We start from the raw sequence: 22269 nt of genomic DNA on the forward strand, positions 1-22269 counted from the left end.
AAACAACGTTTGCTTTCCGAAGAAAGGTGGGCCAGTAGAAAATGGCTGACATCTACTTTTGCCTTTGGAAAAGTACTTCATCTACACAGACTTATGAGGAGGTCAGAGAGGAAAGTGGTTCCTATGGAAACATCTTTGGCAGACTATCTAACATCTTCAGTTCAGAACAACAGCTCCCAGGAGGTTCCAGCCCAGCAACTGCACTTGACCAATCCCCTGCTAGATCTCAGTGGCGAGAGGCCGGCGACAGCCAATGGAGAGAGATCTGGAGCTTGTGTCGCAGGAGTCCCGCAGTCAGGCTGGAATAACCAGAAGGCCGTGACACGTGACTGTTTCCATAGTGACCTCCCTTAGCAACCCCTACTGGTCCTGTTTATGAGCTTTGGAAAATTCCACCCAGACTCTGGCCTGACTTTTTTTTTTTCCCCAACCTTCTTTGCTGTACCAAGACCGACCTAGAAAGTTTAACCCCTTCCTGAGACTTGCTTGGCTCGGGTCAGCTCTGGGGATGGTGGAGGGGTCGCCCCGTGGCTGGTGCCAATTGTCCGTGCTGTGGTCCTGTCACTACTTAGTTCTAGAAACAGAAGGAAGGGAAGGAAGCCAGCCACGGGACGATCATCACTTTACGTGCCCACTACTTTAGGACACGGGGCTTGTGATAGCCTCCCAGCTCACTGGAACTCAGTGAGGATGACAATGAAGTCCCCTGCCTGAGTCCAGACCCCACGGGAGGAACCAGGCTGGGTCATGGGTGGGGCTTACTGTTCTTTGCGAGGCCTGTGATTGGGGGGTGGGGGAAGAGGCGACATTTAGGCTGAGTGGGTGAATGGGAGGACCCTGGGCCCCCTGAATCACCAGGTCTGTGGCCAGGCAGCTCCAGGGGAAGGAAGCTGGGGCAGGGCTGAGTCCTTGCCCTTCCCCCTCTGGGTCTGCTTGTGCGTGGCCCTGGCTGGGGCAGGAGGAAGGGCAAATCCACCACCTCCCATCCGACTCCTGCTGGTCTGGGTTATGGGGATCCACAGGGAGCACCAGCTAGAACCCAGGGTGAACCTTGATAGTCCCCAGGGTCGGCCCCAGGCCACACAGGGTGACTGTGCTGCGTGGACAGCATGGAGGGCTGAATCAAGGAGCTGGGGTAGGACTTACAAGAAGATGAGGACTCTGTTTTCAAGGCTGTTAAACGATGATGAGGAACCACAATAAAAGCCATGTGCCTCAAGATAACAAATGAGTCACTCAGCCAAGGGGAAGGGCACCATCAGGGTGATGCCACAGGGTCTGACAGTTCAGTGCGAAGGCTTCCTGGAGGGGGAACAGGCGTGTGTGTGTGTGCGTGTGTGCATGTGTGTGTGTACGTGTCAGAGGCAGGCAGAGGAACATCCAGAGTAACTGGGGGGAGGGGGCTGGGAGTGTGGCTCAGTGGTAGAGTGCTTGCCTAGCATGCATGAGGCCCTGGGTTCGATTCCTCAGCACCACAAAAACTGAAAAAACTGAAAGTGGTGCTGTGGCCCAAGTAGTAGAGCATTAGCCTTGAACTGAAGAGCTCAGGGACAGCCCAGGCTCAGAGTTCAGGCCCCATGACCAACAACAACAACAAAAAAGAGTAGGGCTGGGAAGGTGGCTCACTGGTAGAGCGCTTGCCTTGCATGCATGAGGCCCTGGGTTTTATTCCTCAGCACCACATAAGCAAACAGAAAAAAGCCGGAAGTGGTGCTGTGGCTCAAGTGGTAGAGCGCTAGCCTTGAGCTGAAGAGCTGAGGGACAGCGCCCAGGCCCCGAGTTCAGGCCCCACGACTGGACCCCCCCAAAAAAAAAAAAAAGAGTAACTAGGGGGGCTAGGGACTCAGCTCAGTGGAAGAGCACTTGCCTATCCCCAGCAAGTGCAAGGTTCTCAGCAAAAACAGAAAAAGAAGAAAAAGGAAGGAAGGGAGAGAGGGAGGGAGGAGGGAGGGAGGGGGCAAGAAAGGAAGGAAGAAGAAAGAAAGAAAGAAGAGAGAGAATAATTAGAGCTGGGGAGGTGGCTTTGTGGTAGAGTGCTTGTCTAGCATGCATGAAGCCCTGGGTTTGATTCCTCAGTGCCACATACACAGAAAAAGCTAGAAGTGGTGCTGTGGCTCAAGTGGTAGAGTGCTAGCCTGAAGCACAGAGATGTTCAGGGACAGTGCCCAGGCCCTGGGTTCAAGCCCCAGGACTGGCAGAAAAGAAAAAAGAAAGAAGAGTCATTAGGTCTCTGAAAATAACAGGAGGTGGCAGCTGAGGGAGGGGGTATATGCCCCCCCCCCCCTGCTTCAGGGAGGGACAGCAGGTGGCTGAAGATGTGGGGAATGGAGAATGGGGAAGGTGGCCTTGTGATCTAGGCTGTCGCTAGCTCAGGTCCTCAGCTGAAGGTTCTGTCAATGCAGAAATTTCCATTTTGTGGAAATTTCCGCCGGGATTCCTTTTCCAGAGTTCAGGTCCCGCTCCTCCTCCTCAGCCCTGCTGGTCTGGAGTTCTTTCAGGGGACAGGGAGGGGAGGAGGGCCAGTGGCTCCCGCCTTACACAAGGTCTTTGTGGGTGGCCTCCCCTAGGGCACGGGTTGGCATGAAACTGAGGGGGCTCAGTACTGGGAGGAGGGCACTGTAAGGTCCGCTCCTGGATGGCTAGCAGACTCCACCCTCCTCGCAGCAAAGTCTCCACCCAGTACCTGCGTTACCTAGGCAACTGGGACACCTGGAAGAGGTCACATCTGCATCCGCTGAGGTCACATCTGAATTTGATGTGGCCACACCTTTCTCCACCCATACCCTACATAAGGCCTAGCCCAGGCCCAGACTCTCTCTTTATCTCTCTGTTCGTTTCTAGCTCTTCCTCTTGCTCTTCTTTTCTAGCTCTGTCTGCTCTCTCTCTGCTCTAGCTCTTTCCTCTCTCTCTTTCCCAGCCACGTGGAGTGCCAACCTTGCCTGGTCCCAGCAGGTTTACTGAATAAACCTACCCCTTACCTGAATACCACGTGCGTGCTGGTGCTGTTCTTTCTCGGTTACCTCTTTTTAAAAACCTAACATAAATGGTGCCGTGACTCGGATAAAGGCTTATAGTCAGGAAAGCTGGGATTTCTGTTTTTTTCCTCTTTTTTCTTTTTTTGTTCTTCCCTTTTTGCTCTGAGGAATACCCACAGTTCTGACGGCCTTTTGCGAACCAGTCTGTCTGTGGCGGAATCAGCTCATCGATACCATTGCTGCCTTCACATCCATGTCCACACCACTTCTCTACTCTGGTGAGTGAAACTACTCTACGGCTCTCTGTCACTCAGTCTCTGTCCAGACGTGGCGCCACGCCAGAGAGCTCCTACGGCCTTTAGCTGAAAGGCCGGTCACCTCTGAAGCCGAGGACGCTTGGCTTTGGGGGCTTGGCCATTTCTCTCTAGAGGGCTCTGGGGGAAGTCGGGACGCCGCTTCTGCCTGGTCAGCTCTCCTTCACTCACCAGACTGACTCTACTCATTTAATGGGGTGCTACGAATCACGCCTGAGCCGTGAAACCCCTTTTAAATGTCTCCTGCGCTCCCTGGAAAGCCAGAGAGCCTCATTTTTATGCCATTCTCAGAAGTACAGTTTTTGCTACTGCAATGGTAAATGGTCAGAAGTTTGTTTAATTTCAGGCTCTCTTTGCTCTCTCTCTGCCATTCATGTGCAACTTTCTACACTTTTTTTCTACAACTTTTTGGCTTGTGCCTTGAAGAGTGCGACGCAGGCTGGGTCCCAGGGACCGCCCTCTAGGTTCCCTCTCAAAGGCTAGCCAATGTAGGCTTAATCTATTCAGGCTTTCTTTGCATTCTTTCAGAAATTCGCCATCTTGAATTCGCCATCTTGGCCACGTGGTGGGTTAAGGGTTTGGCCCCATCTGACCCTTAACCTTCCACTAAGTTTACTACTCCATCTATTCTAAGGTGCCTTGCTAACAAGTAGCTCTTTTCACAGGCCCTGGTAATGGAGGCCCAACCAGCTGATATGTTTTGTTAGCAAAGATGTCTAAACGTTGTCGAAATTTTAGGTTTTAAGTTTTGCCTTTTTTGTTTTGTGTTGTGTATTCTACTACTGACTACATGGTTCTAAAATACTGGACATATCTATGCTAAAATTCTCATCACATCTAATGAGTTTTGTTATTTCAGAATATTTGTTGGTCAATTCTTGATAAGAACCAGGTAAGCTCTACTTATTCTACTTGATCTCCTTGTTGCTTTAATTGGAAATAATAAAGGGCTTTTGTGGCAAAGATTTCGGTTCAAAGCCAGTCCAGGCTGAAAAATCCCTAAGACTCCATCTCCCAACTAACCTGCAAAGAGCCAGGCTGGAAGCATGGCTCAAGACTCTTATCTCTAACCACCCAAATACTGGAAGTGCTATTATAACTCAATGTGGTAGAGCACTAGCCTTGAGCAGAAGTGCTCAGGGACAGTGCCCAGGCCTTGAGTTCAAACCTCCTTAAATATTAGTGGTACTGTAACTCAAAGTGGTTCAGTGCTAGCCTTGAGCAGAAGTGCTCAGGGACAGTACCCAGGCCTTGAGTTCAAATCTTGAATACCAACTGGGACAAGCCATCCCAGCAACGAGCACCTAGACTCAGCCAGTCTGGGGAACAAGGGAACATGGAGAAGAGTAAGAGGAGATAATGTCACATCAGCTACTTTGTGCCTGCCCTTTCAAAATTAACCTGAGCTGGGAGGTCAGTAGAAGTAAGAAGCGTGCCCATCTAGTGTCCATACCAGTCTACCTATTAACTGGACAGGAATTTAGATTCTTGCCTTTGTCACCTGACTTCTCCACCTAGTCGCCCGATGTCAGAAGTAGCTAGGGACGTTTCTAACAACATTTTCAGCTCAAGTCCTTCCTCTTGCCATTTATTTGCTCTCTAGTATTTTTTTTTCCAGCCCCTCAATGCTCATGAGACTTCTCCAGACTTCACCTAAGGACTCACACCACCAAGGGACAGCTGCTGCTCACTGCCTTCTCTGGGAGGAGACCAAATTCCAGCCTCTTACCCCTATTGTCGACGCCCCTTGTCAGCAGGAAGTAGCCAGAGAGAATCCTCGCCCTATTTCATGATTATTAAAAGGCTGGAATGTAAGGTCCGCTCCTGGATGGCTAGCAGACTCCACCCTCCTCGCAGCAAAGTCTCCACCCAGTACCTGCGTTACCTAGGCAACTGGGACACCTGGAAGAGGTCACATCTGCATCCGCTGAGGTCACATCTGAATTTGATGTGGCCACACCTTTCTCCACCCATACCCTACATAAGGCCTAGCCCAGGCCCAGACTCTCTCTTTATCTCTCTGTTCGTTTCTAGCTCTTCCTCTTGCTCTTCTTTTCTAGCTCTGTCTGCTCTCTCTCTGCTCTAGCTCTTTCCTCTCTCTCTTTCCCAGCCACGTGGAGTGCCAACCTTGCCTGGTCCCAGCAGGTTTACTGAATAAACCTACCCCTTACCTGAATACCACGTGCGTGCTGCTGCAGTTCTTACTCGGCTACCTCTTTTTAAAAACCTAACAGGCACTTCTGGGTCTCCTGTCTCAGCAATTATCGGGGCACTCTGCACTGGAGGAGGGGGAGATTTTGTATAGATCTAGAAGCTTCCAAATGGAGGAGTGGAGAGGCACTGGGAGCCTCAGCAGTTCTGCTGTTCTTGTTTGCATGGTGGCTGCGGCAGGGTGGTGGGGACAGGGTGCTGGTCTGGAATGATCTGGAATGAGCAGCCGTGCAGGGCATCTCATCGTCTTCCCTCTTCAGGGTCTGCAATGGCGTCCTTCCTCTCTCCCACAACCATACAGCAACGGTACAGTGGCCGGTGACTGAGGGAGCCATGTTGCTAACTAAATGCATAATCATTCTGGAAAAGCACAAGCTGCGCTAGCCCAACGTGTGCCGGGCGGGGTGGAGGGCAGGCTGGCACTGACGCCAGCCGCAGGCAGCATTCGCGGGGGACAGGGAGGGAAACGCCATAAGCAGCCAGCCAGGCCAGCAAAGCTGAGTCTGGGTGGGGGTAGGGCCTCTGCAGAGAAGGGAGCACAGCGGGCTGCCTCCGGCTCTGGGCCCCACCCCCTCAATCCAGGCCTCTGCAGCCTCTGGCTGGGACTATAACTATATACTTCAGAGCCCTTCCCTGGTCCACCCCCCTCTCCCAGCTCTGCCATCTTACAAAGGGCAGCCAGCCAGCCAGTCGATCCTTTCCAAACACCCTCCCCCCCCCCCCCCGCCCCCACCCCAGCAGTCATCCTTCTGCCCAGGACACAGGGCACCAGTCCCTGCTCTAGAGCCCCACCCTTTCCAGCCCCTTACTCTAGGCTCCATTCACTGTTTCCCAGCTCCCACCAATCCCTGCACCTTCCTGCCAACCACACCAGCCTATTCCTCCCCTCAACAGAACAAGCCTTGCAAATTGTGGAGGTGAGGACCCCCCTCCCCCTCCCCCTCCCATCCATATTAAAGCCTGCTCTTTTTTTTGGGGGGGGGGGCGTTGTGGAGCTTGAACTCTGGGCCTGGGCGCTGTCCCTCAGCTCTTCAGCTCAAGGCTAGTGCTCTACCACTTGAGCCACAGCACCACTTCTGTTTTTTCTGGTGGTTTATTGGAGTTAAGAGTCTTTTGGACTTCCCTGCCCAGGCTGGCTTTGAACCAAGATCCTCAGATTTCAGCCTCCTGAGTAGCTAGGATGACAGGCCTGAGCCACCAATGCTCATCTTCTAATCATCTTTTAAGGTTATGGTCTCTATGGACACTTCTGGAATCTTCAGGCTAAAACTGTCTCTCTTGTGTATTGTTTTGCTGATGTTACCTCCCTCCCGTAGTCCTATATTCATCTCAGCTTCCCGTGTGTGTGTGTGTGTGTGTGTGTGTGTGTGTGTGCGCGCGCGCGTGTGTGCGCGCGCGCGTGTGTGCGCACACATGCACACCTATACTAAGGCTTGAACTGGCCTCATGCTCTCACTTGGCTTTTTTGCTCAAGGCTGTTGCTCTACCATTTGGGCCATGAGGTCAGTTTCACAATTTCGCTGGTTCATTGGGGATGAGAGTCTCTTGGACTTGTCTGCCTAACCTAGCTTTAAACTAAGATCCTCAGATCTCAGCCTCCTCCTGGGTATCCAGGATTACAGGCACACACCACCAGTGTGGAGGCGGCTTTGGTTCTACTGAGCAGGTGGGGACAGAGGCAGTAAGGAACAGGACTGGGCCATAGGTCAGCTATGTGTATGTGTGTGTGTCTGTGTGTGTTTGTATTACTGGAGTTTAAACAGCCCTGTTTGCTTTCTGACAGCATCCTGAGTTTCTGCCTGGAGCCAGCCTCAGATTGTGATCTGCTTACCTATCTTTCCCCCATGTAGCTGGGATCACGGGGCACACCACAGTACCCAACTAACAAGTTGGGTTGGGTTGGGATTTTGCTGACTTTTGTGTAGGGTTGGCCTTGAATTGTAATCCTCCTGAGTTGCTAGGATTACAGGCAGGTGCCACCACTTCCAGCCAGAATGTGACTTTTTTTTTTTTTGGAGGGGGGGAAATCCGGTCGTGGGGCTTGAACTCTGGGCCTGGGTACTGTCCCTCAGCTCTTCAGCACAAGGCTAGCGCTCTACCATTTGAGCCACAGCACCACTTCTGGCTTTTTTTTTTCTGCTTATGTGGTGCTGAGGAATCGAACCCAGGGCCTCATGCATGCAAGGCAAGCACTGTACCACTGAGCCACCTTCCCAGCCCAGAATGTGACTTTTTGAGTTAAAGCTGTATCTACTGTAATCAAGGGGGTGGATTAGAATTATAGAATTTCAGGATTGTAAGGAAAGTATCAAATTTTCTTGTGCAACTTCTTTGCGATGAGAGGGCATCCTTCCATCGCAGAGATGAAGAAAAAACCTTGTGCCAGGTGCCTATAATAATAGCTACTCGGGAGGTGGAGATTTTTTTTTGCCAGTCCTGGGGCTTGAACTCAGGGCACTGTCCTTGAGCTTCTTCTTCTTCTTTTTTTTTTGGGGGTCCGGTTGTGGGCCCTGAACTCTGGGCCTGGGTGCTGTCCCTCAGCTTTTCAGCTCAAGGCTAGCGCTCTATCACTTGAGCCACAGCGCCACTTCCAGCTTTTTTTTCTTTTTGCTTATGTGGTGCTGAGGAATCGAATCCAGGGCCTCAGGCATGCAAGGCAAGCGCTCTACCACTGGGCCACCTTCCCAGCCCCTCCCTGAGCTTCTTTTGCTCCTGGCTAGCACTCTACAACTTGAGCCACAGTGCTATTTCTGGCTTTTTCTGTGTATGTGGTACTGAGGAATCGAACCTAGGGCTTCATGCATGCTAGGCAAGCACTCTACCACTAAGCCACATTCCCAGCCCCAGGAGGCAGAGATTTGAGGATCACAGTTCAAAGGTAACTGAGGCAGAAAAGTCCATGAAACTCTTATCTCCAATGAACCACTAGAAAATCAGAAGTGGAGCTGTGGCTCAAGGTGGTGGAGTACTAGTCTTGATCAAATAGCTCAGGGACCATGCCCAGGCCCTGAGTTCAAGCCCCATCACCACCACCACCAACAACAAAAAGGAAACCTTGCTATGACAAGGCTGTCACCCAGCTCCTACTGATCTCCTTGCAGGCGTGGGAACTTGCTATGGGTGAGCTTCCAGGCCCAGTCCACTTCAAGCCCTGCCCAGCTCTGCTCCAATAATTAGTTGGTCAATTCTGGAGAAGGCTGGTCACGCAGCGTGATGCTGCTTTTACCTGAAACCCCCTGGGGCAGAGATCCTGGAACCCTGGTCCTGCAGCCTTGCCTGGATGGAATGTGGCCATGGCAGTACGGAAGAAGAGTCAGCATGCTCTGTGGCTGTGGGCCGGTGAGCACGTGCAGGCAGAGAGGCATGTGATGTTTAATAAGCGTCATGCTCCGCAAAACAAACATCCGCCAGTGACTGCACAGGTCAGGCAGACCAGAATGTGGATGCCACCCCCCTTAGAATCCTTCAAACTATTCCAGAAACTCCACTCAGCAGGCCCGCAAGGGTGGGTAACCCAAGGCCCTGCACAGATCAGGACTGGACAGGACAGTGACTCATACGCTGCAGAATGACAAGGGCTGAGCCTGGCTGTCCCTCCTGTCTGGCTGAAAGCTCACCCGGAGTTGCAGGGAGCCCTGTCTCGCCCACCTCTGGGGGCTGCAGGCCATCTTCAGGAAGTTCTTGGGAGAGGAGAGCAGTTCCCAGCTTCCTCTGCGGCATACTCCGCCATCCTGAGGAGGTGTTCCATCTGCCCCCGGCCTGGTCCCTGTGGAAGTACATGAGTTGTCTCTAAGCATCGTGTTCTTTCTCCCTAACACCCCCAGTACTTACTCAGCAACAGAACAAGCCGCTGAAAAACCTCCCATGGGTACACACGATGATCAAAGTCATTTTTTATGTGTGGGACACTTCAGGCCCGAGAACCAGTTGTTTTGTCACCGCCCCCTCCCATATGGCACTACCAGACATAGACTATAATTCTTGAGGATCTAAGAGAAGGCAGACTCTTTAAGGTTCCTGGTTGCTAGGTAATGAGTAAAATCACCCAGGCCACTAGCTAGCACAGGGGTCTGTCCACAGATCTGCCCCCTGAAGGAAACACCCCAAGACCCTAAATGATCTCCTCCACAGTGTTGTAAAAGTTCTGATTATGAGCCAGGAACCAGTGGGTCATGCGTGTAATCCTAGCTACTCGGGAAGCTGAGATCTGAGGATCCTGGTTCAAAACCAGCCTATGCTGGACAGTCCATAAGACTCTTACCATCCAGAAAACTGGGAGTGGAGGTGTGGCTCAAAGTGAACACAAAAGCTCAGGGACAGCACCCAGGCCTTGAGTTCAAGCCCCAAGACCAGCACGAAAAATAAATATATAAATAAATAGATAAGAAGAAATAAAAACAAATAAAAGTGCTAATAATAATTCTGGTGAAGCCGGGCGCTGGTGGCTCACGCCTGTAATCCTAGCTACTCAGGAGGCTGAGATCCAAGGATCTCGGTTCAAAGCCAGCCCGGGCAGGAGAGACCATGAGACTCCTATCTCCAATAAACCACCAGAAAACCGGAAGTGGCGCTGTAGCTCAAGTGGTAGAGCGCTCGCCTTGAGCTGAAGAGCTGAGGGACAGAGCCCAGGCCCAGAGTTCAAGCCCCATGACCGACCAAAATAAAAATAATAATAATTCTGGTGAAATGGCTGGGAACAGACCAGCTGGCATCAGGTCCTGATAACCAGAGTATTCATTGGCAAGAAGAACCCCCTTCTCCCCACGCCCCCAGTACACATGCATGGAGGGCAAGAACAATGACCTATTGTGACCTCTTGGCCCTATGGTGCCTGGATTCAAGACTGTTCAATCATGCACAGATGCAGACCTGGTACTTAAATCCCACCTACCTATCAGTCAACCTGTCCATCCAATTTCAACCAAAATGAAGGCCAGTCCACATCTAACCTTGGCCTGGTAAGACCCCAGGCCAAACTTGCGGCCTCTAGAGCCCTGCTGAAGAATGCTACTCTCTTGCAGTGCTATCATCATTTTCACAGTTTTTTTTTCTATTATTTTCATTATATTTTGCATCTTACTTGAATTCTTTCCTATATGCCACTGTGTTCTGGCTGTAGGTCTTGAATCTCCAGTACTTTTCCAGCTTATTCAGTTAGTAAACATCTTTTGACTAGACACATCTGGAGTCCCAGATGTGTGTCAGGCAGAGGGACAAGAGGAGGAATGTCCCTCAGGCTTTTTCCTGATCTATCTGAGAGGAAGATTACAGCGGCCTCTCTCACAGGGCTGCCTGAGAGCTGCCAGGCACATTAAGAAAAGAAAGCTGTGCTGGGTAAATGTGACCATGCAGACACCAGGAAGCCAGGGAGACTTCAACAAGGAGATCAGAACATCTCCAGCAAGATAAGCTGACCCAAAAGGAGATTTCAGGAGACCTTGGGAAATAAAAAGCTAGAAACCACGAACTCTGGGCTGGAGCTAATGAAGGGATTTGGCTGTCCCTTAGCTTTTATGCTCAAGGTTAGGTCTCTACCATTTGAGCTATAGCTCCACTTCTGGCTTTTGAGGAATTAAGAGACAAGAGTCTCAAGGGACTTTCCTCCGGCCTGGGCTGACGTTGAACCTAGATCTTCAGATCTCAACCTCCTTAGTAAGCTAGGATTACAGGCATGAGCTACTGATCCCTGGTTCCTTGCAGAATTTTTAAGCCACAGAATGATGCAGCCAGACCAGCTTCTCTAATTCTAGCTTGCTCTTTGTTGTTAGTCTTCCTCTTACATTTCCTGGTGTTACAGCTGGCTGCCACAGACAGGCCTTCCAGAAAGATCCACAACACAATTGAGGGCCCAGAGCCCAGTACATTATGTAGCCAATAAACTACTTTAGAGAACTAGTATCTTAGAGCTCTCAGGGGGTAGGGAAATTCATCTTGTTGGACATTTTCTCCTTTGTTCTCTTCCCTAAAAGAAGATTCTATCCAAGAGGGAATGTGTTAGGTCTGCCTGGGAAAGCTGGCCCCTTCTCTGTTTTCTCTCCAAGCAGACGCCCCATGTAGACCCCTTCCCCTGGCTCCCTCTCCTGCACGTGGCCCTCCCTAAATGTTCCCACTAGCACTTGTAACTCCACAAGGTAACTGGTTGCTGCACACCTGCGGCACAGTGGGAGGTTCCCCCAGGCTCTGAGGTCACTTCCTCCTCTGCTACAGTCCCGGCTCCCCCTTCCCTGTACAATTTTCCCCCACCATTATTTCGAGCTGCCACACACTAGGCCCTAGTCTAGGGTGTGGCCCCACAGTCTGGCTCTCCCAAATAAACACTCTGCTGCCTGACCCATGTGGTGGTCTCCTTTGGGCAATCCTTAGAAGCTTTTTGTTTCCTTTTGCCTGTCCTGGGGCTTGAATTCAGGGCCTGGGCACCACTTTTGAGTTTTTGTGCTAAAGGCGAGTGCTCTACCACTAGAGCCACAGTTTTACTTTTGATTTTTTTGGGTGATTAACTGAAGATAGTCTCCCAGGAGCTGGGAAGGTGGTTCAGTGGTAGAGTGCTTGCCTTGCATGCATGAAGTCCTGGGTTCGATTCCTCAACACCACATAAGCAGAAAAGGCTGGAAGTGGCGCTGTGGCTCAAGTGGTAGAGCATCAGCCTGAGTGGAAGAAGCTAAGGTACAGTGTCCTGGCTCTGAGTTCAAGTCCAAGTACTGATGCGCGCGGGCGCGCACACGCGTGTGCAAGCACACACACACACACACACAAAGAATCTGGTACCCTTGCTTTTCTGCCGAGGTGGCTTCAGTTTCTGTGAGAGGTGGGGGGGGAGGGTAGGGTGGGGACTTCCATCTCATTGTGGGGACAGGCAATGACACTGCCATTTCTAGTTTCTGTAACTAGTTTTGCTGGAATGACCCTTGGGTCTTGTAGGGCAATGGGTGTATCTAGTGGGTTCTAATGGCTGAGTTTACCCTTGCTTCAGAGTTCATTTTTAGCTGTCTAAAATCCCCCAGGAAACAAAGCTCTCTCTTGAGCAGGATGGAGCTCTGCAGAGCTCTGCAGGATTTTTTGTTTTTTTTCTCGTGTGGGAGGAGCCCAAGTTTGTGCCACAGCCTCTGAGGCTCACATTGTTCCCGAAATCAAATGATTGTTCCAGAAATCGACTCTGAGAAGATCTGCAGCTGAGAGAGGGGGCTGGGAACTGCAAATTGGAAGTCTTTAGAAAATAAGAAAGTTGTTTTCTTGAGACTTCCTTTGCCTTTTAGATAAAAAACAGCTGGACTAACTTCAGGATCATCAGACCCTTCCCCTCCCCCATCTGTTTTTTTTTTTTTTCCCCCATCTGTTTTTGAGAAAGGGTCTGAAGTAGCCCAGGCTGGCCTGGAACTTGTGATTCTTCGGTCTCACCTCCCAAATGCTGGGATTGTAGTCCTGCACCATCAGACCCAGCTGACACAGGCCTCAGCCGGGGCCAGTTCTGACTCATCTCCCTGATGAATCCATCTCCAGGGGTGGGATGGATTCTAGCATTCTTTGAGGGTTTCTGGCGGGGCGTGAGTCAGGGGCTTACCGCACGCAAGCTGACAAGCAGGCCCATAGTCCTGAATCTACATTTTTGCTGCCTCAGAGCCACACCTCCTGAAGTACGGCCCAGAGGCCTAAAATCTTCCATCTTCACTGCTTGGCTTACTGTATTTTATAAATCAGCTTTATTGATTCTGTGAGCTCATCCTCTGTGCCCACGTCAGGAAATTGTCACTGAGAAGTTATTGGGTTTGGGCCCAAGGTCACTCAGTAAGGTTTGTCAGTAAGGTGACTGCCAGAAACAAGAGACCAGGGCCTTCTATTTTTGGTCTGAGCTGTTCTGAGGGGAGCAGGAAATGACTGGCCAAAATAGACTCGTCCTCTTAACACTGTGTCCTTAGGGCCAAAAGAAGACTAGGTCTGAGTGCAATGGCACACTGCAAGTTAAAAAGGAACACAGCTGCCCAGCGCCAGAAAAAGAAAAAAGAGCCTTGAAAAAATATGTTCCAAGAACTGAGAAAAAAAGCCCATCATCCAATGTATTATTGATCTCCTCACTGAGCACAGGGGCATGTTATGTTGTTTGATATCTATTTTTGTAGTGCTGGGAATCAGTCTCAGGGTCTTGTGCATACTAAGCTATCTTGTTTAAAGAAAATTCCAGGGGTTGGGAAGGTGGCCCAGTGGTAGAGTGCTTGCCTTGCAGGCATGAGGCCCTGGGTTTGTTTCCTCCGCACCACATAAACAAAAAAAGCTAGCAGTGGTGCTGTGGCTCAAGATCTCAGCCTCCTGAGTAGCTAGGATTACAGGCATGAGCCATGGGCACTTGCTAACTGGGGCAATAATTAAGAACCTGTCACAAACTTTTGGTGGCTCACACCTGTAATCCTAGCTACTCAGGAGACTGAGATCTGAGGATCACAGTTCAAAGCCAGACAGCCTGGACAGGAAGTCCATGAGACTCTTATCTCCAATTAACCACCTGTGGCTCAAGTGATAGAGCGCTAGCCTTGAGCTGAACGGTTGAGGGACAGGGCCTAGGCCCAGAATTCAAACCCTACAACCAACATACACACAAAAAGTGCCAAGGGTACAGCTCTGTAATACAGTGATTGACAAACATGTGTAAGTCCCTGGGTTCTATGCTCAATTAAGAAAAAAATTTCTTCTGAGGTAGGGGCCAGTGGCTCATACCCGTAGTCCTAGCTACTCAGGAGGCTAAGATCTGAGGATCTCAGTTCAAAGCCAGCCTGGACAGGAAAGTCCATGAGACTCTTATTTCCAATAAACCACTCAGAAAAGTGGCACAGTGGCTCAAGTGGTAGAGCGCTAGCCTTGAGCTGAAGAGCTCAGTCCCAGAGTTCAAGCCCCATGATCCACAAAAAAAAAAAAAAAAAAGAAAGAAAGAAAAAAAAAATTTCATGCCTGTAATCCTAGTTACTCATGAGGGCTGAGATCTGAGGATCGCACCCTGAGAAGCCACCTTGGGAAGCCCATATCTCCAATTAATCACCAAAAAAGCTGTAAGTGGAGCTATGGCTCAAGTGGTACAACACTATCTTTGAGCAGAAAAGTTAAGCCAAGTTAAAGCCCCAATACCTAGACAGACAGATAAGCACAAGCACACACACAAATCCAGAAGACTCAGTAGACAAAAAGAAGACAGAAAACAGAATATTTTGGAACAGCCAGTCTGTTTTGTGAAGCAGAAAGTAGGAGAGATGAAGGCAGTCAATGTTTGGGCCATACAGTGAAACATAGTGGTTAGTGTCTACAGTATTCTTTAAAAATATTTTTCACTTACCAATGAAAATTAGAATTTTCTCTCTGGACTTTACTGAGCTATTTCCTGAAGCACAAAACCTTCCAGAGTATTGAGCTCCAATTAACCTTCTTTCACTGAGCCCAGGGAATCAACCAAATGTTGTACAGCATCTCACACAGTATAGGAAAAATCTATTTAAAAAGGGAAAAGGAAGAAAAGGAGGAATAGAGGGTGAGGACAAAGTACTGGAGGAGCTGAGGGTGTGGCTCATGTGATTTGAAAATTTCATCCTAGAGGCAGTAAGTTTGGCCCCCAGCCCCAGGGGTTGTTTTAAAACATTCCTTTCCGGCTTTCTCTAAGCCTGGATTTCTTAAGCATGAGGAGCCAGTTCTAGTCCCTTCCCCAGCTGAGAAATTCCCACAGATGTGCAGCTCAATGCACTGAGATTTAAGAACACCTTCTGCTAATTAACTGTACTTCATTTTAGGCAAGTTACAAATTCCCCAGGATCTCAAATCTCCATCTGTAAGTTAAGAAGAACAATTCCAGCGTCAGACATTGAACTTAACACAGACGTCAGGAAAAGTGAAGAGATCTGCTTCAACTGTTCGATTGGGCTGGGAGGTGAGGGAAGGGGCCCTGGTTAACCTGGGGGGGCACCCTGACACCCCGATCGTGAAGGAGCCCCTCCCGCAGACCCCCCCACCCCCACCCCCACCCCCAGACGGACATTCACAGGACGCACAGGGCTGAGTCGGCTGTCAACCTCCACTAAACTGTCCTAACTTAGCTGCCATCCCAAGGGTCCCAAGCTCGACCTTCCCCACTTTCTCAAACCCTGTCCACTGAAGTTTCTGGAACACAGCTCCTCAGGGGCAGGGTGGGTGTCACCCGCGGGGGGGGGGGGTGGTGGTGGTGGTGGTGGTGGTGAAGCTCAGACTCTGAGATCGCCATTTTGTGACGCTACTTTAGTTTTTATATGTAATTCACACGTGTTCTATATGTTATGAATATATAATTCAAAAAGCCAAAGGACACCTGGCCGCCGCTGGCCGCCCGAGGCGCGCGCCCCAGCCCGGCCCGGCCCCACACGGTCCGGCCCCGGCCCCGCATGGCGGCGCTGGGCCACGAGGCAGGAATCGTGCATCACTATATTAATTACGGGAGAATGATCCCCACCCCCGCCGAAGAGCAATGGAGGGCAGCGAGGGCTCCCCAGAAAGACCAGCACCTCCAAACATGGAGACCAAGCAGAAAACAGGGCCCAGGAAGAGTCGTCTCCTCCCCCACCCCCTCCAAGCCCAGGCCGTGGGGGCCGCGCGCGCCTGCGCAGAGAGGCGCTGCGTCAACCGCCACCGCTCTTGGAAGGCGGTCAGGACCGGCTGGAGCCGGTTAGAACCGGCAGCTCCCGCCCTCGAGCCGGCGCTTCACAAAGGCAGGCGGCGGCTCACGCTCCCCCGCGTATCCCTGCGCGGCGTGGGGGTGGGGGTGGGGGAGGAAGTGCGCGCCGCTCCCCTCCCCCAGCCTTTGTCCCCCTCGTCCCCGCTCCGCGGTGCCCGGCCGGAAGTTGGCTGGGGTTTCTGGAGGGGGGCGGGCGGCGGGGCGCTGGCTGCTGCTTTCCTAAAAAGAAAAAAGAAAAACCCCATAAAAAAAAAGCCTCATGGCAGTTTGGGGGTCCGGGAAGGGGTCTGCTTTAGCTGTGACTGTGGGCAGTTCAGGATTAGAGGGGGTCAGATAATAACACCCTTTCGGCTGGAGCCGCGCGGCTGCCGCCCTCAGCCAGCTCTCGGGGGATGTCTGCCCAAGGTTACTGTGTCCTTGAGGGCGACGCCCTGGGGAGAGGGAGCGTTTCGGAGGGGCCCTTCTGCTGGGTGCTGGGTTTCCATGGTGATCTAGCTTTGGGGATCTTGAATGAAGGCGTGGAAGGTTAGGGTGTTCAATACTGGCTGGGGACACCGTGTTTTGTGGGGCCAGATTGGGTTTGAAATGTTTGAGAAGGCCAGGCCCGGCCGGGGGTGGGGGGCCAGGCCACAGGGGCCGGCCTAGGAGGCCAGGCCCGGCCGGGGGTGTGGGGCCAGGCCTCGGGGGCCGGCCTAGGAGGCCAGGCCCGGCCAGGGGTGGGGGGCCAGGCCCGGCCGGGGGTGGGGGGCCAGGCCCGGCCGGGGGTGGGGGGCCAGGCCTCGGGGGCCAGGCCCGGCCGGGGGTGGGGGGCCAGGCCACAGGGGCCGGCCTAGGAGGCCAGGCCCGGCCGGGGGTGTGGGGCCAGGCCTCGGGGGCCGGCCTAGGAGGCCAGGCCCGGCCAGGGGTGGGGGGCCAGGCCCGGCCGGGGGTGGGGGGCCAGGCCTCGGGGGCGGGCCTGGGGGAGCCAGGCTTGGGGGAGGGGCAGCCTAGGAGGCCAGGCCTCTGGGGACCGGCGTGGGGGCCCAGGTCCGGCCGGGGTGGGGGGAGCAGCTTCCGGGGACAGGGGTGGTGCCGGAGGCCCAGGCCTGACCACGGGTTCTCTGTGGCCGCTTGAGACGTTTTCTAAATGGATTCCACTTGGTGACTTCCCATATAAGCTGGGCAGGTGTCTCCATTCAAAGTCAGAATTAAAGCCGTGGTATCTCGGTAAGGTCGCAGGATTTCATCTGGTGGGGGATGGGGACACCCTCCATTTTCTTTTGATCCTCTGTGGTATGATGTGAACTGATGCCCGGCCACAAAATGTAAACCAACGCCGTCCACACACCCCGTAAGTAACACACCCTAAGCAAACATCAAAGTTGTTTAGAACTACTTTTAAAGTTCCTAAGGGTCTGCTATTTTTTTTTTTTGGCCTAATTCTTCAGTTCATACTACTTGCTAGTAAATCAAGTATTTCTGGACATTTGCATTCAAGTTCCAGAAACGTGATGGAAAAATCTTGAAAGTTTTGTTAAGTCAGAGTCTATTTTTAATCTCTTCCGGGAACTACTTTTTCTTCCCTCACAAAGCCGGCGGAGGGTTACAGACTTCGCGGTGTGCTTCGACCTTGGTGTATAAATACGCCTCTCCCGGCCTCTGCGTCAGGCTTTCAGGCAGCCAGCGCAGGACGGTAGGCGAGGCGCAGCGTGAGGAAGGAAGCCGCAGATAAGTTTTATCATTTAAAAAGAGAACTAAATGTAGCTTTTTTAAACAAATGTAAACAGCTAAGGAGTCGCTAAGTGTTAAAATTGTTAGTTTTGCTAAAACTAAAAAGGATTTTAATGGAAGAGATAGCTTTTTTAAAAAGTAGTGTGAGAAAAGCGGTGAGGAGTAAAAAGTTCGTTAATGATGGAGGTTAAGATGAAGCTACCTCACGGAATAAATCTCGTTTTTAATAATCTGAAAGGGGCCCTAAAGTCCTTAAGAGAAGGTTAGCGAATCTCCTAGATGAAGATTAAAATGAAGAAGGCGATTAGACAGCTTAAACAACTTTTAAAAAATAAAACTTGTAGGAAGTAATTTGTAGCCTTAGTTAAAAAGACACAAAAGGTGAAGGTGTTTAAAAGAACCTTCATGGCGGAGGAAATACTGCGTCATCTAAAACCTAGTTAATAATTTAAAGCTACTTCAGAAAGCTAATAAGACAGTGAAGATTAATTGGGAGTGGTAGGGTAAAAATTGAAGATTAAAAAATTGGAATGGAAAAGTTGAAGACAAGGAAGGTGAAGAAAAGACCTAGAGAAGATAGGAAAACTAGAAGATTTTCTTTAAAGAAGTCTTTAGAAGATAGGAAAACTAGAAGATATTCTTTAAAAGAAGTTTTTAGAAGATAGGAAAACTAGAAGAATTTTTTTGAAAAGAAGTCTTTAGAAGAAACAGCCTTAGAAGAGAAAGTTTCTTAAATCGACAAGATAGGAAGAAAGAAACCTAGGAAAACAAGGTAATTTAAATCTACAAGATAGGAAGAAGGAAGAGACCTAGAACAACTGAGGTAATTAAAAATCCACAAGATAGGAAGAAGCAAGAAACCTAGGAGAACAAGTAAGCAAACAGAAGAAAACTAGAAGATAGAACAAGATAGAAAATGATTGGAAATTGCTGTCAAGGCAAGGTATTTCAGATGGAAAATGAGAAGCTAAGCATACTGCACGAAAGCTTTCAAGATAGACAAAAATAGGAAGTCAGTTGGATAAAATGTAAGCTGAAAAGGAGTGATTAATAGCAGCTTAAAAATTCCCATCAGTTTTAATTTTCAGTGGTGCAGTTTATAAGTTTTAAGGCGGGTAATGCTTAAATCTCTACTGTAAGCCACTTTTAGAAGAATATTTGAAGCTAAAAGGCAGTTAGACATCAAAAAGATACTAAAAGGACTGAAGTAATTTAAGGCAGAATGCTTTTGGAAGAGCTAGAAGAATTTAAAAGGCCTTAAGCTGATTAGCTTTACTTTGGAAGAAGGACTTTCATAGCAAATTTCAAGATCACGAGTAATCAGCAGTTTTTTGCATTGGACTTTGAGCCACTTTGAGCCAAGGTGGTTTTTAAAATTTTGAGGACTAGCATTAACAGCTGACCCAGGTCTACTCAAGTGGATGCAGTGAACCTAGGAAGACAGGATTCCAGGAGCCAGTGTTTGACGCTAGGACTGAGGAGCAAGCAGGAGTTCGTGGTGAAGATAGGAGTCCAGGAGCCAGTGCGATTTGGTGTAGGAAGAAGGAAGGATCCCTGACGGTCTGGTGGTGAAGCTAGGAAAGGATTCCAAGGAAGGAGGAGCCAGTGCGGTTTGGTGAAGCTAGCTGGTGGCTTGGCCTGTCAACTACCCGGAGGAGGAGGCACGTTGTGGAGCATAGATAGTGGATCCTAGACCAGCATGAGTGTGCAAGGCTACCAAGAGCGTGTGGTGCGGTAAAACTCGAGGTCGGCAATGTGTCTGTAACTGGTGTGGTAACTTGTTTACTTTCGTAATAGTAATGGGGGAGTTGTGTACTTCTGTGTAAAGGGATTTATATGGGTTAGGCCGATTTCCGGGTGTCGTAGGTTTTTCTTTTTCAGGCTTCTATTCTCATACACCTTGTCTGAAGCTTTTGAGGGCAGACTGCCAAGCCTGGAGGAATGGTAGAATGGCAAGTTTTTGTCTTTAAAACAATTTGAGGGAAGACATGAATTTTACAGAACCAGCAGAATTTGGGCAGATTTGTAAGCAGTTTTTTTTAGTTGGGGATTATGAAATGATTTTGTGGATAGATAATTTTGTTTTCCTCCACCCTGAATTAAATTTTGTAAGTAAGGACTCTGGGTGTTTAAGCGGGTGGAAAGTTATTTTGTGTGTGTGTGTGGGGGGGCAAATATGTTTTGAGTTCTTTTCCCCTTAGGTCTGTAGAATCCTACAGGCAGATGACTCGAGGTAAAAGAAAAAAAGAAAAATCCAATATCAGGATAATGAGAACACCACAGGTTTACAGTTTCTTTAAACTAGAGCACCAGTAGCTCTGTCTTGGAGGAGCTGACCATTGGAGAGAGAAATGGCTGGTAGTTATTCTTTCCCTCCCTCCCCTTGGTCAGGTTTTTTAAAGTGATTAATCCCTTCAACATGCTATTTTTACTTGAATTATTTGGGGGATGGTCTTAACAGGGAAGAGAGGGTGGGGGAGAAAATGTTTTTTCTAAGATTTTCCACAGATGCTATAGTACTGTTGACAAAAGTGGGTTAGAGAAGGCGTGTACTGCTGTGCTGTTGGCACGAACACCTTCAGGGATTGGAGCTGCCTCTTACCTTGGAAGAGTTTTTCCAGTTGAAGCTGAAAAAGTACAGTGCAGCTTTGGCTCATACTCAGTCATCTCAGGAGAACTTCAGGAGCGCTTGACTAGGCCAAATGTTGAAGTTAAGTTTCCAAATACCAAGTGACTTAAAAACACTTCATTAAAGGGGAGGGAGAAATTCTGGCGATTAGTTGGCCAAGGCCTATTTGGGATGGGGGTGGGGTTTAGGTAATTGTTTAGTTTATGATTTCAGATATTCATACCAGAGCTTAAGTACTTAGAATGGAAAACTAAAGAAATCTCAGCTTCCAAGTTGGCAAGTAACTCGAAATCGTATGGTTTTTGTTCCCCTCGTTTATGAATTGGGCCACTGGGGAAGATGGCGTTAGGTTTGGAGTGCACTAACTTGCGTGCATAGGGCTTGTGGGAGGAAAGTGCTGGACTTGGGGGTTGGCTTAGCCCACTGGAATGACTAAAGTTTGGATTATATAGATGGTAGTGTGTGGTTCTCTTTTGGAATTTTTTTCAGGTATTTAATGTAACTTAATACTACTATAGGAACTTCAGATCAAAGGAGGTGGCTTAATGACCCTGAAGGGATTTCTTCTGATGGTAGCTTTTATATTATCAAGTAAGACTCTATTTTCAGTTTTGTGTGGAAGCTAAGTTTTTTTCCCCTAGAGTAGGATGATTTTTCTTTGTATGATGGGCAAAACAAGATGTGAAGGTATGCTTAACTTTTTTTTTTGTAAATTGTTTTAAATTTGTGTTTGCTTTGTAAAGTGAATTGTTGAGGGAGGGCGTTTTGTTGATGAGGGAGGGGAAACCTTTTTTTTCTGTAGACTTTTTTCAGATAACATCATGTGAATCATAACCAGCTTGGCAGTGTGGCCTAGAATGCAGAGGGAACAAACAGCTCCTTGGTGAATTCGATAAGTAAAGGCAGAAAAAAAATAAATGTCATACCTCCATTGGGGAATAAGCTAAACTATGAAATCCTTACTGCTGATGAAAGCATTGCCTGCAAATGCAAAAATATAAGCAAGTGAAAGCTACAAATTTAAATATGGAATCTACCATTCTAAAGTTCTGTCCTAACAAGCTATATCCACAAAAATAATGATGAAAAACAATGAAGATCAAATGTCCATCTCAATACTGCTTTTACAAAAGCAGAATAAAAAAGTGAAATGAAAATGATACATTAATCCTGGAGTAAAAGAAGCTGAAATAATTGAGTTGGGATCAAGTGGATGAGGAGGCTGTGCTGTGTGCCAATCTTTCGTTTGCCTCAGACAGGTTTCTCTTCATAATCAGAAGAGTTGCTTCATTTCTTCTGGGAGCAGGAAACAGCAGACAGCTGTTAACAGATAAGTTTAATTTGTATCTGCAGTTCTGCATGTTAGGGATAAGTGCTTATTTGTAAGATCTGTGGAGATGATACAATTGTGCACTGTCTCCTGACCCCTTCCTTAGGGGATTTCAGGATTGTAAGCAATTTACCCATCCAGCCCATTTAAATTGTAGGCTGCCATGATGGGGTGGCACATCTACCTTGATTTTGAGGCATTTGGATTTTAATTCCTTGAGGTTACTTAATCATACTGCTTACGAAAAGGAGAAAATTGAGCGTTGAATCTCTGGAGAACTTATGTGCTGTTGAGTCAGTATGTTAATCTAAAATTTAAATGTTGCTTCTTGTATATTATGCATAAAACCATTAAAACATACAAATGAATAAAATACTTCAGTAGAGAATGTATGCTTTAGAAAGCTGTCTCCTTATTTAAAT

The sequence above is a fragment of the Dipodomys spectabilis genome, unplaced genomic scaffold, assembly GCF_019054845.1.
Source record: "Dipodomys spectabilis isolate Male_0828 unplaced genomic scaffold, ASM1905484v1 ptg000030l, whole genome shotgun sequence".
NCBI classification, from domain to species: Eukaryota; Metazoa; Chordata; class Mammalia; order Rodentia; family Heteromyidae; genus Dipodomys; species Dipodomys spectabilis.